Source organism: Scyliorhinus canicula, chromosome 18 (assembly GCF_902713615.1).
Source record: "Scyliorhinus canicula chromosome 18, sScyCan1.1, whole genome shotgun sequence".
Classification (NCBI taxonomy): domain Eukaryota; kingdom Metazoa; phylum Chordata; class Chondrichthyes; order Carcharhiniformes; family Scyliorhinidae; genus Scyliorhinus; species Scyliorhinus canicula.
Genome location: NC_052163.1, coordinates 117,079,461 through 117,099,093, shown reverse-complemented (window position 1 = coordinate 117,099,093; position 19,633 = coordinate 117,079,461).

The following is a 19,633-nucleotide window of genomic DNA, read 5'->3' as shown; positions in this document are numbered from 1 at the left end:
TCTTTATTATCACAAGTAGGCTTACATTAACACTGCAATGAAGTTACTGTGAAAAACCCCGAGTCACCACACTCAGGCACCTGTTCGGGTACACAGAGGGAGTATTCAGAATGCCCAATTCACCTAACAGCACGTCTTTCGGGACTTGTGGGAGGAAATCGGAGCACCGGGAGGAAAGCCACGCAGACACGGGGAGAACGTGCAGACTCCACACAGATATTGACCCAAGCCGGGAATCGAACCTGAGACCCTGGTGCTGTGAAGCAACAGTGCTAACTAATCACTGTGCTACTATAGTACATAATTCCATTCGGCTGGGTCCTTGCCCTACTTGCTGGTAGAAGACATGGGTTTGGAAAGTTCTATCAGAGGAGCCTATGCTATAGTTTATCTTGTAGATCAGGTTTTTTTTTAATAAACATTTTATTGAGGTATTTTGGTATAGTAACAACAACAAAATAAGCAACATACATGAAACCATAAACATAGTGCAAAAGCTGTTGACCTTTCATACAGGTCCCACCCTTATTACCCCCCTCCACTAACCTAAACTACTCCCCCCCCCCTCCCCCCGCCCCTCCGACTACGGGGGCTTTGGGTCCCTCCTGCTAACAGTATCCGTCTCCGGGGAACCAGGGAAGCAAAGGCCAGAACATCTGCCTCTTTCTCCTCCTAGATTCCCGGATCTTCCGACACCTCGAAAATCGCCACCTGCGGACTCTGCGCCACCTCTGTTTTTAAAACCTTGGACATGACATTCGCAATTCCCTGCCAAAATCCCCGAACCATGTGGACATGGTTCGCTGGTCCACCCGCGCATTTTGTGCACCTGTCCTCCGCCCCAAAGAATCTGCTCATCCGGACCACTGTCATGTGAGCCCGGTGAACGACCTTAAGTTGTATCAGGCTGAGCCTGGCACAAGTTGCGGACGGGTTGACTCTACTCAACGCGTCTGCCCAGAACCATCCTCTATCTCTCCTCCCAGTTCCTCCTCCCACTTGCGCTTCAGCTCCTCGGTCTGCGTCTCCTCCGACCTCATAAGCTCCTTATAAATGTCTGAGATGCTCCCCTCCCCCACCCACCCTCTGGAAACTACCCTGTCCTGAATCCCCCTTAGCGGTTGGAGCGGGAAGGTTGACACCTGTTTACGAAGGAAGTCCCGCACCTGCAGATACCTGAATTTGTTTCCCCTTGCCAACCCAAACTTCTCCTCCAACGCCCTCATACTCGGAAAGCTCCTGATTGAACACATCCCCCATCCTCTCAATCTCCGCTCTCCGCCATAACCGGAACCCCCCATCCATACTCCCCGGGGCAAACCGGTGATTATCACAAATTGGGGCCCAGACTGATGCTCCCACTGCTCCCCTTAGTAACATGTATACCGCTTTGGATACTGGTGGGGGGGGGGGGGGGGGGTGACAAGGGGTAAGCCATGGGGTACAGGTCTCTGGCACAGAGTCTGTCCCTGTTGCTCAGAAGGGAAGGGGAGAGAGGAGTAGAGCATTAGTCATTGGGGACTCCATAGTTAGGGGGACAGATAGGAGATTCTGATGGAATGAGAGAGACTCGCAGATGGCGTGTTGCCTTCCAGGTGCCAGGGTTCATGACGTCTCGAATCGTGTTTTCGGGATCCTTAAGGGGGAGGAGGAGCAGCCCCAAGTCGTGGTCCACATAGGCACCAACGACATAGGTAGGAAAAGGGATAGGGATGTAAGGCAGGTATTCAGGGAGCTAGGGTGGAATCTTAGAGCTAGAACAAACAGAGTTATTATCTCTGGGTTGTTACCCGTGCCACGTGCTAGCAAGACGAGGAATAGGGAGAGAGAACAGTTGAACACGTGGCTACAGGGATGTTGCAGGAGGGAGGGATTCAGATACCTGGATAATTGGAGCTCATTCTGTAGTAGGTGGGACCTCTACAAACGGGATGGTCTGCACCTGAACCAGAGGGGTACCAATATCCTGGAGGGGAAATTTGCTAATGCTCTTCGGGAGGGTTTAAACTAATTCAGCAGGGGGATGGGAACCTGAATTGTAGCTCCAGTGTACAGGAGGTTGAGAGTAGTGAGGTCATGAGTAAGGTTTCAAGGTTGCAGGAGTGTACTGGCAGGCAGGAAGGTGTTTTGAAGTGTGTCTACTTCAACGCCAGGAGCATCCGGAATAAGGTGGGTGAACTTGCAGCATGGGTTGGTACCTGGGACTTCAATGTTGTGGCCATTTCGGAGAGAACTGGATAGAGCAGGGACAGGAATGGTTGTTGCAGGTTCTGGGGTTTAGATGACTCAGTAAGCTCAGGAAAGGTGCTAAAATAGGGGGAGGTGTGGCATTCGTTAGTCAAGGACAGGTTTTACGGTGGCAGAAAAGACGTTTGATGAGGACTCATCTACTGAGTAGTATGGGGCTGAGGTTAGAAACAGGAAGGACGAGGTTCACCCTGTTGGGAGTTTTCTATAGGCCTCCGAAAAAGTTCCAGAGATGTTTGAGGAAAGGATTGCAAAGGTGATTCTGGATAGGGAGCGGAAGTAACAGGGTAGTTGTTATGGGGGACTTTAACTTTCCAAATATTGACTGAAACGCTATAGTTCAAGTACTTTAGATGGGTCACGTTTTCGTTCAATGTGGGCAGAAAGGGTTTCCTGACACAGTTTGTAGATAGGCCAACAAGAGGCGAGGCCACATTGGATTTGGTACTGGGTAATGAACCAGGCCAGGTGTTAGATTTGGAGGTAGGTGAGCACTTTGGTGATAGTGACCACAATTCGGTTACGTTTACTTAAGCGATGGAAAGGGATAGGTATAAACCGCAGGGCAAGAGTTATTGCTGGGGAAAGGCAATTATGATGCGATTAGGCAAGTCTTAGGATGCATAAGATGGGGAAGGAACTGCAGGGGATGGGCACAATTGAAATGTGGAGCTTGTTCAAGGAACAGCTACTGCGTGTCCTTGATAAGTATGTACCTGTCAGGTAGGCAGGAAGTGGTCGAGCGAGGGAACCGTGGTTTACTAAAATAGTTGAATCACTTGTCAAGAGGAAGAAGGAGGCTTATGTAAAGATGAGACGTGAAGGTTCAGTTAGGGCACTCGAGAGTTACAAGTTAGCCAGGAAGGACCTAAAGAGAGAGCTAGAGCAGCCAGGAGGGGACATGAGAAGTCCTTGGCAGGGTAGGATCAAGGAAAACCCTAAAGCTTTCTATAGGTATGTCAGGGATAAAAGAATGACTCAGGTAAGAGTAGGGCCAGTCAACGACAGTAGTGGGAAGTTGTGCGTCGTGTCCGAGGAGATAGGAGAGGCGTTAAATGAATATTTTTTGTCATTATTCACACAGGAAAAGACATTGTTGTCGAGGAGAATACTGCGATACAGGCTACTAGACTAGAAGGGCTTGAGGTTCATAAGGAGGAGGCGTTAGCAATTCTGGAAAGTCTGAAAATAGACAAGTTCCCTGGGCCGGATGAGATTTATCCTAGGAATCTCTGGGAAGCTAGGGAGGAGATTGCAAAGCCTTTGGCTTTGATCTTTATGTCGCCATTGCCTACAGGAATAGTGCCAGAAGACTGGAGGATAGAAAATGTTGTCCCCTTGTTCAAGAAGGGGAGTAGAGACAACCCTGGTAACTATAGACCAGTGAGTCTTACTTCTGTTGTGGGCAAAGTCTTGGAAAGGATTATAAGAGATAGGATTTATAATAATCTAGAAAGGAATAATTTGATTAGGGATAGTCAACACGGTTTTGTGAAGGGTAGGTGTGCCTCACAAACCTTATTGAGTTCTTTGTGACCAAACAGGGTGGACGAGGGGTAAAGCAGTTGATGGGTGTATATGGATTTCAGTAAAGCCTTGATAAGGTTCCCCACGGTAGGCTATTGCAGAAAATACGGAGGCATGGGATTCAGGGTGATTTAGCAGTTGGATCAGAAATTGGCTAGCTGTAAGAAGACAGAGGGTGGTGGTTGATGGGAAATGTTCAGCCTGGAGTTCAGTTACTAGTGCTGTACCACAAGGATCGTTTTGGAGCCACTGCTGTTTGTTATTTTATAATGACCTGGAGGAGGGCATAGAAGGATGGGTGAGTAAATTTGCCGGTGACACTAAAGTCGGTGGAGTTGTGGACAGTGCGGAAGGATGTTGCAGGTTACAGAGGGACATAGATAAGCTGCAGAGTTGGGCTGAGAAGTGAAAAATGGAGTTCAATGCAGAAAAGTGTGAGGTGATTCATTTTGGAAGGAGTACAGGAATACAGATTACTGGGCTAATGGTAAGATTCTTGGTAGTGTGCATGAGCTGAGAGATCTCGGTGTCCATGTTCATAGATCCTTGAAAGTTGCCACCCAGGTTAATAGGGTTGTTAAGAAAGCGTACGGTGTGTTAGCTTTTATTGGTGGAGGGATTGAGTTTTGGTGCCATGAGGTCATGTTTCAGCTGTACAAAACTCTGTGCGGCCGATTTGGAGCATGTGTGCAGTTCTGGTCGTCGCATTATAGGAAGGTATGTGGGAAAGCATTGGAAAGGATGCAGAGGAGATTTTATCAGGATGTTGCCTGGTATGGTGGGAAGATCTTATGAGGAAAGGCTGAGGGACTTGAGGCTGTTTCGTTAGAGAGACGAAGGTTCAGAGGTGACTTAATAGAGGCATACAAAATGATCAGAGGATTAGACTAGGGGTGGACAGTGAGAGCCTTTTCCCTCGATGGTGATGGCTAGCACGAGGGGACATGGCGTTAAATTGAGGGGAGATAGATATAGGACAGATGTCAGAGGTAGGTTTCTTTACTCAGAGAGTAGTAAGGGCGTGGAATACCCTGCCTGCAACAGTAGTGGACTCGCCAACATTAGGCTTTTAATGGTTATTGGATAAACATGTGGAATATAATGAAATAGTGTATATGGTCTTTAGATTGGTTTCGCAGGTTGGTGCAACATCGAGGGCCGAAGGGCATGTACTGCGCTATAATGTTCTATCGATGTTCTACATGCCGCCTCCACTGGCCACAAACTCTCAGGGCCACCACCACCACGGGGCTGGTGGAGTACCGTGCCGGCGGGAGTGGCAGAGGCGCAGTTACCAATGCCCCCAGACAGGTGCCCTTACAAGAAGCCGCCTCCATATGCACCCATGCTGACAACCCCCCCCCCGCCCCCCCCACCCCCCGCCGGACCAGTCTCCTCCAGCCCCTTGAGGTTCTCAGAGCAATTGCCAACGGCTCTATAGCCAACGGCATCCCTGTCTCGTCCCCAGATGCAGTCTAAAATAGTCTGAAGTTGTCCTGTTCATCCGCACACTTGCCACAGGAGCCTGATACAGCAACCTGACCCAGTCAATAAAGCCCCGCCCAATTCCGAACCGTCCCAGTACCTCCCACAGATAATCCCATTCTACCCGATCAAAAGCCTTTTCTGCATCCATTGCGATCACTACCTCCACCTCCCTACCTTCAGGGGGGCATCATGATCACATTTAACAGCTTTCTTACATTGGCCACCAACTGCCTGCCCTTAACAAACCCCGTCTGGTCCTCCCCAATAACGTCCGGAACACAATCCTCAATCCTGGAGGAGAGGGATTGTAGATCAGGTTTGTCCAGTCTTGTTGCCTGAGGAGACTCATTTCAATTTTCTTTCTCACTGAAGGGACGGCTGAGCAAATTTCAGAAAAAGAAGGACTGACACAGCGCAAACATGAATTTCAAATAGAATAAAATAAGAAAAGAACAGCTTGCTGACCAAAAATAATGTCAAAGCAATAAATTTGAAAAACGAGCAGTGAAGAAAGACGCCCATTCGAGCGTGCGTGTGAGACTGTGTGAATGTTTGTGTTGGGCTCACTCTGCCTGATCCTCAACTCACGCACCAGCGCACACTCCACCCACTCACCAAGCAGCTGTGGGTGAGGGTGACTGTGATGTGAACGTAAATCGATGAGACCAGAAGTGAGTTTGCCACATAGACACACTCTCACTCCAATAGCTCGCTTTGTTAATTACTCATGTTTTTAAAATTGCTTTGACATTTTATTTTGCTGCGCATACCTCCACCCCTTTCTTTCCTCCACACCTGAAATTGTTTTTGAAATTCATGTTTGTTTTGTGCTAATGTGCTCCTTGAGTGAGAAGAAAAATTGAGATGTTGTCCCAATGCGAAAAGGTTGGACAAACAAGGGGCGGGATTCTCCGTTTAAAAAAAATGTTTTGTTAAGGCATTTGAATATATATGTATATATACATGAAAGCTCCGAGTCCCTCCATTCCAGCATGATCCGTCTCCGGGCTACCAGGGAGGCCAAGGCCAGGACATCGGCCTCTCTCGCCCCCTGGACTCCCGGGTCCTCCGACACGCCAAAGGTCGCCACCTCTGGACTTGGGACCACCTTCACCCCCAACACCTCACCCCCGCCAGAATCCCTCCAGCTTGTGTACATTGTTTTTTCATAGAATTTACAGTGCAGAAGGAGGCCATTCGGCCCATCGAGTCTGCACCGACTCTTGGAAAGAGCACCCTACCCAAGCCCATACCTCCACCCTATCCCCATAACCCAGTAACCCCACCCAACATTAAGGGAAATTTTGGACACTAAGGGCAATTTAGCATGGCCAATCCACCTAACCTGCACATCTTTGGACTGTGGGAGGAAACCGGAGCACCCAGAGGAAACCCACGCAGACACGGGGAGAACGTGCAGACTCCGCACAGACAGTGACCCAAGCCGGGATGGACCCTGGAGCTGTGAAGCATTTGTGCTATCCACAATGCTACCGTGCTGCCCACCTGCGCACCGCCCACACCTATCCTCCACCCCCTCCACCCAGAAAATCCTACTCATCCTGGCCACCGTCATGTACCCTGTGGACTACCTTGAATTGAGTACGGTTAAGCCTCGCACACAAATTGGATGCTTTCACTCTCCTCAAAGCCCAGCCTCCAGAGTCCTAACCAGTTCTTCCTCCCACTTGCGCTTGACTTCTCCTATCAGGGCACCCTCCCAGTCCAATCACCGTTCAATCCCCGCCCGTCGCCACCCCGGGAACCCTGCGTCCCCACCAGGAGCGAACCTATGATTCACGTTGATCGGTCTCCAAACCGAGGCCCCCTCCAGCCTCAGGTGCTGTCGCCGCTGTCCCCACACCCTCAGGGCTGCCACCACCACCGGACATGTGGAGGACCTGGCCGGTGAGAACGACAGAGGCACCGTCAACAATGCCCCTTCCATATCGACCCCTCCCATACTACCCACTTCCTGACCATGGCTATATTTGCTGCCCAGCATTAGTTAATCAAATTTGGCAGACCTCAGTGCACAGGTGCATCCGCGCCGTCACGGAGTCTATGCCCAGGCGCCTCCGTACATCTCAATGTGGACCGAGCCCACCAGGATGCGTGGGCAGCTGGGTTCGCCACCATCGATGGGATGCCCCAGGTCCAGGAAGGGGATGGACGGATGAATGTCCCCCCCTATGGGCACCTGTGGATGACAGGCTGCTCTACACAAACCAAAGGGGTTTCCACTCGATGAACGTGCAGCTGACATGTGACCATCTGCTACGCATGATACACGTCTGCGCCCGATACCTGGGCCGTATGCACGACGCCTTCATCCTGGCACACCTGACGGTTCCTGGCATGTTCGAGAGCTCCCCCACCCCCCCCTCAGGCTCCTGGTTGACAGGGGTTATCCAATGCGGTCATGGCTGATGACGCCTATCCGGAGGCCACGCTTATCCGGAGGCCACAGACTGGCATGGAGACCCGCTACGACGACACCCATACAGTGCCCAGGGGTGTGAACAAGCGGCGTTTCGACTTCAGGTGGCGGATTTGTGCCCTATCCCCTGTAACTTAACTGTGCCCTTAACCCATGCCAACTGAACTGGTGTCTAACATTCTGGCCTTATGGGCCGTAACGCTATGTCTAGGTGGATCCTCAGACAGTACAGCGGGCGTGGAGGTGGCCTGCTCTAATTCCTGCCTTTCGACCTGGGTCCCCGTTGGCAAGCGTCTTCTGTGGCGGCCCGGCCTGGATGGCCCAGCTGCTACTCGGGTGTCTCGGGTGGCGTGATGCTGCCCTGTTCTGCCCGCTGCCCACCAGATGCGCCAGAGACAGGAGAGGGAGGAGTCTGAGTTGCGGTGCGGTGTTCCAGCACCTCCCCTGCAGGAGTCACCAGCACGGGCCCCATCAGCTCCTCCTCCCTCAAGGTGCCCAATGGCCCCCGGGCTACTCCATGGGAAGGGGGTGCGAGGGGAGCTATCACATGAGGCTCCCCTGCCACCTGGCACTGCCAGTCCTGTAGGCCCGCTCTGGTCTCAGCCAGGGTCCACACGCTCATGGCTATGGAGCACAGGGAGTGCGCCATCTCCGTCTGGGCCTGCACCACATCACACTGCAACTGTGCCACCACCTTCTGGGTCCGTGCCACCGCTCTGTGCCTGCGCCACGTTGATCAGCAACTGGCAATGCCGTTGACATTTCCCAGCCATGGCCTGCTGTGACTGGGCCACGCTCAGGAACGCCGCTGCAATTTCCTGGTGCCTCTGGGACATGGTCGCCTGTGAGGTGGCAACCCTGTCCTGAGCCTCCGCCAGCGCCTGCACAGATCTCCCCAGGCCTTGGACATGCTGATTCATAACTGAAACGTCGCCCCCAATGCCTCCACAGTGGACGCCACCCTGCGGTGTTGGCCTGGGTGGCACATACTGTCGGCACCACCTCCTGCTGCTGCACATAGTTGGACTCCTCCGACTGCGCCTGCAGTTGCTGGATGCTCACTGACAACCCCTCATGTAGTCCCTGGCTCTGCGACAGCATCTCCACAATCGATAGGACTGTCCGTTCCAGAAGCCCGAGACCCGTCTGGACGGCAGCTAGTTCCTGGGATCGGTCTGCCCTCCGATCGTCCACCCCCTCGGGAGTTCCTACCTCCACCTGCTGTACCGGGTCAGCTGTGTGGTGAGCACCAGAAGTGTCCCAGAGCCACTTCACTAACTTGCCCAACCGAGGGGAGTGTCTCTGGATGGTGGAGGGTGTTAGAGACAGCTGTGGCGGAAGTCAGTGTCATCCTCCAACCTGAGCTCCGGGGTGTCCTGGGTCTGGGGCGGAGGGCTGGTGTCCGAGCTGCTCCCATCAGTGTTCGGGCCCACAGGCAGGCTCCAGCTGTAGCACTGGCTGGGTTGGGTGGCGGCAGATGGACCCGCCCAAAGTTGTTTGACGTGGGTCACTGCCACCTTGTTGGCCGGGGTGGTGTGCGTGAGGAGTGAGGTGTGTACATGCGGCTGCAGCTTGGCAGCCTTTGAGTGTGAATCGCGAAGACGGCGAATCCAGCACCGTTCCCATTGGAATCGATTGCGATCTCAGCAGCAACGGTGCTAGCCCCTGAGCAGTAGCGGAACCGGTCCAGGTGTGGCGGCAGTTTTTCTGACTTGAAAGCCCACGAATTCCGTGTTGGGGTTAACACCTTGGGTGGGAACATCCGGACAGCGACGGCCGAAATCCCGTTCGGCAATGGGCCAGAAAATCCCCGTTTGTGGTGAAATCGGGGGTGGCGACACTTTTGCGATGCTCCGCCCCTACGCCACCGTATGGATGGCCTCAGGACGTCACCTGAGGCCCCCTCCCGATGCTCCGCTCCCGGTCTGGCGGCTGTGCATTGAGCCCAGCGCCGCCACCGTCGGGAAGGAGCCATTCCGCGGACGGTGGGGGGGGGGGTGCTCTGGCGGGGGCTGGGAGCATTGGTAGGGTGTGGTCCGGAGGTGGCGAGGCGGCTTACTGAGGGGCAGTATGTGGCAGGCTGGGTCTGCACGCCGCCAGCACCATGTTGCACGTCGCAGCCGCTGCGCGCATGTACGGCCCCGGACCCAGCCATTCTCTGGTACTATCCGCAGGTAAAGCTGGGGTCTTTACGCTGCGTGCCTGCTAGCCCCCCAGCCCCCCCCCCCGACCAAGGATTGGTGCAGCCGTTCCCACGCCGGCCTCAGCACATAGTCTTCAAATCGGAGAAAACCAGCCCCTAATCTCAGAAATGGAGACTCCCACCCCCGTCTGCAAGATGAGCCGCTGCCTACGCCCCTCGACAGCACCTTCCAAACCCACGACCCCTACCACCTGCAAGGACAACAGGGACCATCACCAGCTCCAATTGCCCTCCGCCCCACCCATGACCCTGACTTGGAACCAGATCGGCGTTCCATCACTGATAATGGGTGAAAAACCCGAGAACTCTCTCCGGACGAGCACTGTGATTGTGCCGAACGTCAGATGGATTGCCACAATCCAAGAATGTCACTCAACCGCCACCTTCTGTTTAATTAGGGTTGAGTAACGTATGCTGGCCCAGCCAACGACGCCCACATTACATGACAGAATAAATAAAGAATGACGTTCAATTAGATCAGTCATTGAATCTGCACATTGTGCAACACAACTAAAGGGTTGGGCAAATGTACTTTCATATCCTGACAGATCAAATATGAAAGATTTATTTTGGTTGAACCAAGTTTGCTCATAACTGGGGAGTGAAGAACTGCTTAATTGCTCTGGGATTAAAAAGGATCTTTTCATTCGCACGCTGCAAGGGAGTTCGCCAACCCAGTTTGATCAGGGCCGGCCAACCCTTATTAACAGCGAGAAGGAGGGGTCACTGGGAAGAATTTACTGTCATATTAAAGATGGAGATGGGAAGGAAACATGGGGCGGGGGTGTTCCACGCTCCCCCCCCCCCCCCCCAAACTCCCCGGCAGCCTGTTTCACGGTCCGGCAGCCGACGGTGGGGTTTCCAATCACGCTCGGCACCAGGATGGAGAATCCGCTTTTGTGCATGGAATCGGGACTGCTGCCGGTCGGACGATTCTCCCACCCCGAAAAGTGGCGTAATCGGGTATCCACTACCGGAGGCCATTGCCAGAGGCCCGTCCTGCCATTCTCCGCCCCTGGCCGGCCCGAACCCCCGACGGCGTGGACCACTCATGGTCCTGCCGTTCGCGATACTCACGGGGCGGCTGCGGACTCTGTCCACGGTCGCCATACTCGGGGAGGGCCGATCAAAGGGGTGCCTCATACGGGACTGGGCCTTTATTGGCGGGCGGTCTGGGTTGGGTGCGTGGCCGATCGGGGGCACTTTTCGGCAGTCCATGTCCGCGTTCTGAGCCCGCCATGGAGCAAGGTGTGGCCGCTGGAGGCCGCTGCCGTGCGCATGTGCGCCCTCTGACCCGGAAGTGCGTATCTGCGGCTGCCTGCTCGCCCACAGCAAGGCTGTGAATCTGTGGCCTTTTGACGCCAGTGTTGCTCCATGGACCACTCCATGGAGTGGGGACATAGTCCCTGAAACAGAGAATCCAGCCCAAAAGTCTAATGACGACCATGAAACCATTGTCGATTGTTGTAAAAACCCATCTGGTTCACTAATGTCCTTTAGGGAAGGGAATCTGCCGTCCTCACCAGGTCTGGCTGACGTGTGACTCCAGACCCACAGCAATGTGGTTGAAGCTTAATTGAAATGGCCCAGCAAGCCACTCAGTTTAAAGGTAGTTAGGGACGGGGAATAAATATTAGTTCAGTGATACTCACATCCCTGAATGAATTTTAAAAATCCAGACTTGTTTCTATGTGCTTCCAGGTTCCTTGCAGACCTCCTGGGGATGTTCTTCCCAAAGAATCTGTTTGCTTCTCTATAACCTGCAGGAAGGCAGGGTGATGGGCATGTTGGACAACTAATGGCAGAAACAGAAGGTCATCTGATGAAGTTTCTACGAATACCAGCCATTGGGAGTTGGTGGCTCGGTGGGGAGCATACAAATCCAAACTTTCTGGGTTCAAATCCCATTCTGGGACAGGTGTGTCAGACTGAAGGCTGACACACCTGTGCAGGACAGAGGGAGTGCTGTACTGTCAGAGCTGGTGCATTTTGAATGACAAGTTATCATCCTCTCGCTCGCAAGGATGTCAAAGATTTCACATGATGTGGAGATGCCGGCGTTGGACTGGGGTGAGCACAGTAAGAAGTCTTACAACACCAGGTTAAAGTCCAACAGGTTTGTTTCAAACACGAGCTTTCGGAGCACGGCTCCTTCTTCAGGTGAATGGAAAGGCTTGTTAGAAAGGCTTGAAAGATTTCACAGCCATTAGTTTGAAGAAGCACTTGGGAGTTAATCCCCGTTCCCTGACCAATATTTATCCCCCAATCAACAGCACACACACAATCGCTTCTTGGCCTTTTGGCTCAGTTCAAGCGTCAGATAATAATCGCTTATTGTCACAAGTAGGCTTCAATGAAGTTACTGTGAAAAGCCCCTAGTCGCCACATTCCGGCGCCTGTTCGGGGAGGCCGGTACGGGAATTGAACCTGTGCTGCTGGCATTGTTCTGCTTTACAAGCCAGCTGCTTAGCCTACTGTGCTAAACCAGCCCCTGTCAAGCCCAAGATGAGGGGCAATGCCTTTTCTTGCCAGCTTGGATGGTATATATCTCTCGAGGAGAGCATGAATTGGGTTCGATTTGAATTGTTTTTTGGATCGAGCAATGAGATGGATTAAGGGTTTGCCCCATCCACTCTGCACATTGGCTTTGTACCTTTCAGAATGGGATCATTAAAAAAAAAAATCACACAAACAGGTTAGCTGGCTAGTTTAAAAACAAAAATGTCTATTAAGGCATTTAGAAATGACCATCAAACAAAACCGCAACCAAGATAAAACATAACCACCAGATAACAAACTGGAGAACACAGTGCAACTCAATAAATAGCAAACAACCGCATCCTTCCTCCCTACCAAACCCCCCACCCTCTCTGCCTCCACTGGGCTGGTTTAGCACAGGGCTAAATCGCTGGCTTTGAATGCAGACTAAGGCAGGCCAGCAGCGTGGGTTTGATTCCTGTACCAGCCTCCCTGAACAGGCGCAGGAATGTGGCGACTAGGGGCTTTTCACAGTAACTTCATTTGAAGCCTACTTATGACAATAAGTGATATTCATTTCTAGGTAATCCTAACTGCCCCCCCCCCCCCCCCCCCCCACCGCACACCACCACCCACAACCTATCCTCCACCTGCTCATACTGGCCACCCTCGTACGAGCCCGATGGATTACCTTAAATTGAATGAGACTCAGCCTGGCGCACGAGGAGGAACCCTCCTCAAAGCTTCCTCCCCGAACCCAGCCTCCAGCTCACCCCACCCCCCAGCTCCTCCTCCCACTTTCACTTAACTACGTCAATTGTGGCGCCCTCCCAGTCCATCAACTCCTTATATATCTCTGGCACTCTGCCCTCTCCAACCCCTGTCCTGCAACCCGGGGGCACCTGCTTTCTCACGTGGTTCCGCACCTGTAAGTATCGGCACCCATTTCCACTGGGCAACTCACACTCCTCCACCAGGTCCTACCAAACTCGGGAAGCTGCCCTCCATGAACAAATCTCGAAACTTCCAATCCCCGCCCACTGCCCTGAAACCCCCACCCCAGTTCCACCGGAGCGAACCTGTGATTCCCACAGATCGGGGCCCAAACCAAGGCCCCCCTCAAGCTTCAAGTGCAGTCGCCACTGTTCCCACACCCTCAGGGCGGCCCACTACTACTTGGGCTTGGCGAGGAACGGCAGAGGCGCCATCAACAGCGCTCCTAGCCCCCACCTGCCTCCATCTGCTCCCAAACCAACCTAGTATTGCATTGCTATTAGTGGGATCTTGCTGTGCATAAATTGGCTGTTGTGCTTTATCCATTACAGCAGTGACTAAACTTCAAAAATACTTGAGCAGCTGAAAAGTGCTTTGGGATATTCATTGATCAAGAAATGCCCTATTTAATTGCAAGTCCATTTCTAATCACATGTACAAGAGCTGGAGGAATGCCAGATGGCATCCTACATTTGATGAGGTAGCCCCTGTACTGATTGACATTTTAAAACTGTTTGTCATTCCATGGATCGGGGGTGGGGAGATGGCCGATGCGGGGGGGGGGGGGATAGATTAATTCTGTTGTAAATGCCTTTGAAGGATTGTAACATGACATCAGTAGAAAGGAAGTTTGTCATGTGATCCAGTCTTCGTTTCTTTTTTTGCTTTGAGCCGAATACACACATTCACAACACACACACACCTCTGATGTCTTCAAACTTTATACCTATGTATAAATGTTCTCATGTGCCAGGTCTTAATAAATAAACCCACTTATTCACCCAATCCCGAATGAGCGATTGGGGCCTTGTGTCATGCATAATAAATAAGCCAAAGGCATGGGGGTGGATTCTCTGCCCCGCCGCGCCACATTTCTGCCCCCACCCGCTGGCGGGATTCTCCGTTACGTGGCCGGTCAATGGGGTTCCCCATTGTGGGGCAGCCCCACGCCGTCGGGAAACCCCCGGGCACCAGCAAAACGGAGAATCCCTCCCATGGTATCTCAATATGCTGACACCACCCACTGAGGGACCGGCTCATGCACACTGCCCAATGAATGCTGGAAACTCAATGTGGCATCAATGCCAGTCTTAGGGAAATTGAGGCTCTGGGACAAGTTCTAATTTAGATTCTGACCACGTTCCAGAGCACGTGTAATAGGTTTGAATGTTGCAAAGCTTAACCATCTGGTGGACAGCACTTATTCCTGTGATATACCAATAGTATTAAAATTGCATTACACACAGTCCCTCTGTCAGTCGGGTTAGTCAGTGTAGTGGGCAGGAAGGGCGACTGTCATTAATTCAGCCTGTTGGGACAAATAGATAAGAATTTGAAACCCCACTGCCTGATAATGATGGGCCATGTCCACTATTGCACCTCCTGTTTTCAGTGTGTCCGCACCATGATATGATGAACCATCGTTATAAAAATCTCGGGCTCCTGGAATGGGATTCTGTGCTGTCACACTCAGCTCTGTCTCTAAAGATGGTAATGGTCACTGATCAAGACTCCAAGCATTAACTAATATCATGGGAATGTCACTTTAAGAAATGTTTGTCTTCTCAAGTGACTGCAGTGATGTTATTGTGGGTGGAGCTGGGCTGTGGCTCTGCTTTTTACTTTCGTTTTGAGCTGGAAGGTGTTTTTGGTCTCTGAGTTTTACTTTCGGTTTTCAATTGGGAAGCTGCAACCAAACCAAGAAGATGTAATTTGGTCTCTCTCTCTCTCTCTGCATGCTAAAGAATGACTCCAGATCACTTGATAATTTCAAAGTAATACCAGTTTTTGTAAGGAATGCAAACTTACTGATTTTTGAGGGAAAAAAAGGGTGTTTGGCTTATGGATGTTGTTAGGAAAGTTAAAAAGGGTGTTTAGCTTATGGATGTTGTTAGAAAATTTACTAAGGGTTACCTATAGAGTACTGTATCTTTGGGGTTGGGGGTATCAGTGTTGGTAGTTGATAAGATGTTTACTGTGTTTTTATAAAATGTTAACTGGATTCATAGAATAAACATTGTTTTGTTTTAAAATACTTAAGATCTCTGTTGCATCACACTTGGAAAGTGGGACCTTGTGCTCCTCATAACCCAAATCTATTAAACGTTGTAAGCCAGGTGAACTCCGTGATATACTTTGGTGTTCTCTAAACCCTGGCCCATAACACTAGCATCAGGTTGGCAGCGGCATTTATTTGGGGGCACTGCCTAAATCATGTTATAATTGCTCAAGTATCCATTTTAATGAATGGATTCGCTGAGATGACACATTCATGTCTCCTGGACTCACCCTGAGTGGTCGGTGAAATGTGGGGAATAATCTGTAAATTATAATCTGTAAATCAGTCACGTAAGTGCATGATTCCGTCCAACGTATGTGAAGGTACCTCTGCTATCTCTTTCCTAATTTCTCTTGACAAGTTCAGGTGTCTTCTGTTGTGTTCAGTGTTGAATAACCGTTCACTGCGCTGTGACTCAAATCTGGCTGCGGTTACTGAGAAAGAGGAACAAAAGTGAAAGTTAGCTGGGAGCTCCTGACTGCAGGCATCGGAGGTTGGAATTTTCCAGCACCCCCCCCCATTTCCCCCCACCCATGGCAGGTTTTCCCATGGCAGAGATCGCTCGCCACTGGCCACCAGCTCAACCATCCGATCCCATTGGAGTCCATGCCAATTTGTGTGGCTCGCCCTGTGCCGCTGCCAGGGGGCAGTGTAGGTGGACTTTGGCTGGACTGGAAGACCCTGCCTGCGAGACGGGCTGGAAAAAATCCCACCCGTGGAAACTGGTCTCAGAGCATCTCCACGGAACAAAGGACAACGCAATCTATCTGGGCCAGGCCTTCTTCTTCTCTGAGGCAGATCAGTTTATCAGTCAGAACTCCCCGTTCTGTCCTAAACTGCTTTTAAAGCCCTTTTCATCTCCTCTTTACGGCTCACGTCGATCACGACTCCCTGGGAAATAGAGTGGCGAATAATTATTTAACACTCCTACCATTTTACCATCGTTACTTGTGAGGTTGATGTGTATCCCTCAGTGACCCTAGTCTTGAATTTTCTTCTGTTATTTTCGCAAATCCGTCACTGTTTCTTTTTATACTCCTTAATAATTCTGTTTATTTGGGCGGCATTCCCTGGCCCCTCGCGTTCGGTTTTCCAATGGCGTAAGCTTGCCTGTTCCACTGCCAATAAACCTGCTGCGTGGGGGGGGGGGGGGGGGGGGGGGGGGGGGGGGTGGTCGTCAGCCTTCCTCGGACTGGTCCCGGAAAATCCTACCCGTTGTATTCTTTATTTCTTTTCCTAATTTCAAAAAATGCCCTTCATATCCTTTTTCGCCACCGTCTCTTTGTTGTCTATGTACTTTGCACGTGTCCTGCAATAAATTCCATTAATTTTGACACCATCACTCAAATTGTGACCTGAACACTGAGAGGTTACATTAAATGATCGCAGGGGAGTCCTGGGGTTGGATTTGGGTTTGGGTTTATTGTCACATGTACCGAGATACCGTGAAAAGTATTGTTCATAGAATCATAGAATTTACAGTGCAGAAGGTGGTTGAGTCTGCATCGGCCCTTGGAAAGAGCACCCTACTTAAGCCCACGCCTCTACCCTATTCCTGTAACCAACTAACCTTTTGAATACTAAGGGGCAATTTAGCATGGCCAATTGATAGAGTCTAGTTTTTTTCATAGTTTGATTCGTATAGCTGCTCGTTGAATGCATATAGCTAAAAGAGTGCCAAATATTAAAAGTGTCTTGAATATGGGAACTCAGTCAGTGTCTCACATAATGAATTAACCATTGTATTCCAGTGTATTCAGCACTGAGAATGTATTATTTTCTGTCCAATCAATTAATCAATTCTTAAGTCATAGGTTATTCTGTTATGCCAAGCTATGAGACATGTGAAATGTGGGCAAACATATGCAGTGCTATTCCTAAAACTACGCACGCAGGCGCTGAGCTAGATTTGATAGGCACCAGTCAATCTTGAATAATGTCCAATGTTTGATTAACAAGTAATCCTCTAAGTAACTGACATTCATTTGAACAAACCAGGAGGTTTCAGCTGAGAATTAGAAGCCAATGAAAGTAAGTGAAGGGTTAAACCAGAGATAGGAATTTCCTTAAGAGTAGGACCTGATAGTCGAGGTCCTGGTTCCTGAATTATTGAATCATCTATCCGTTTGTATGTGTTTAAAGGGATTTATTTTTGTGCTTAATGCTTTTGCCATGTGCTTGACTTTTTAATGTATTATTTGATGTGCTAACCAGCTGGCTTGTAATGCAGAACAAGGCAGCAGCGCGGGTTCAATTTCCATACCTGCCTCCCCGAACAGGCGCCGGAATGTGGCGACTAGGAGCTTTTCATAGTAACTTCATTGATGTTGACTTGTGACAATAAGTGATTATTATTATTATGTTTTGTTTCAAAGTTTTATTCAGTTCTTAATCAAGTGTAGTCAAGTCCCAGTAACAGACAGACATCTGACGCTGGCATACGGCGTTATAGATTTATATATATTGCGATCCCCTCTGACTAGAGAGTAGTCTACTACTTGAGGCACGGGGGTTAGAAAATACCATTTTGGAGTTGAAATGGCAGCTGAAAATCTGCCCACAATTTCTGGGATGGCCAATCCCACCGGATATCTCTGCCGAAAAAATATTCCAAATAACAAAGGCTCATATATAGAGCAGCGATTTGACTTGGCTGAAGCCAGCACAGAGATTGAGGAATAAATTAATCAATTCTGAAGTCGTAGGCTATTCTCTAATGCCAAGCTATGAGACATGCGAAATGTGGGAAGACATATGCAGTACTTTTCCTAAGACTATGCATGCAGACGCTGAGCTAGTTTTGATAGGCACCAGGACAATTGTCCTCGGAAGATATTAAAAGGGTCTGGGGAAAAACAACACATATGAAAGACCAATTGAAAGTACTGCGTGAATATATCCAGACAAGCAATGTCGAAACAGTGGCTTCTGCTTCTGCTGCTGCAGAGGGTTGCAGCGAAATACCAGCTTGGCCTGAGTCACGGTCTGTTTATAGGCGCACAGTTTGGCAGTGATTCATTTTGAAGTCTTCCAAACAGGTTACAAGTGAAATGTTTAAGATTTCTTTCAAATTGGTTAAGTAACTAAATAGAAATTGGTTTAAAGGAATAAAATAAAGGATTTAGGAAAATAAACTGGAATACTGAAGTTAACTATTTCAGCAGGCAATTGAATAATTTTTAAATTGCCCAGAAACCTAAGTGTCTAAATTACTCGATACAAAGTTTTAAGTGTTGATTTATGACGATGACGGCAGTTAAAATCTGAAATTTTAAGCACGCTCTAGAGGAATTTGGAACAAATGGGGGAATTTATTGTGCTATCACATCACTCCGTTAAGGAACAGAGATTTTATAATAAACAATTTTATTGAGGTAGTTTTTGGCTTTATAAACAGTTACAGACATCATCAGAAAGGAAGCAAAAAAGGCAAAAATGTGCAAACATCCACGTACTTTCAATACTTCCATCGTAACATATTGCACAAGCCCGCTCCCCTCCCACCGGTACTACCCGCCTTATTTTCCCTCCTACTCTACTCTACCCACCCCCCCCCCCCTCCCCCCACCCCCCTGCTGACGCTCACTCTCCCGCAAAGAAGTCAATAAATGGTTGCCACCTCCGGGTGAACCCCTGCACAGATCCCCTCAAGGCGAACTTAATTTTTTCCACCCCAGGAAACTCGACATGTCCGCAAGCCACCACTCTGTCTTCGGGGGCTTTGAGTCCCTCCACGCCAATAATATTCGTCGCCGGGCTATCAGGGAAGCAAAGGCCAGCACATCGGCCTCTTTCTCCCCCTGGACGCCCGGGTCTTCCGAAACCCCAAAAATTGCCACCCCTGGACTCATCACCACCCTTGTTTTTAGCACCTGGGACATGACCCCCGCAAATCCCTCCCAGTACCCCCTCAGCTCAAGGCATGCCCAAAACATGTGAACATGGTTCGCTGGTCCTCCCGCGCACCTAGCGCATTTGTCCTCTATCCCGAAAAATTTGCTCATCCGAGCCACCGTCATATGGGCCTGGTGAACGACCTTAAATTGGATCAGCCCGAGCCTAGCACATGTCGCGGTCGAGTTTACCCTACTCAGGGCCTCTGCCCACAGCCCATCCTCCATTTCCCCGCCTATCTCCTCCTCCCATTTAAGTTTCAGTTCCTCTGTCTGGGACCCTTCCTCCCTCATGAGCACCTTAT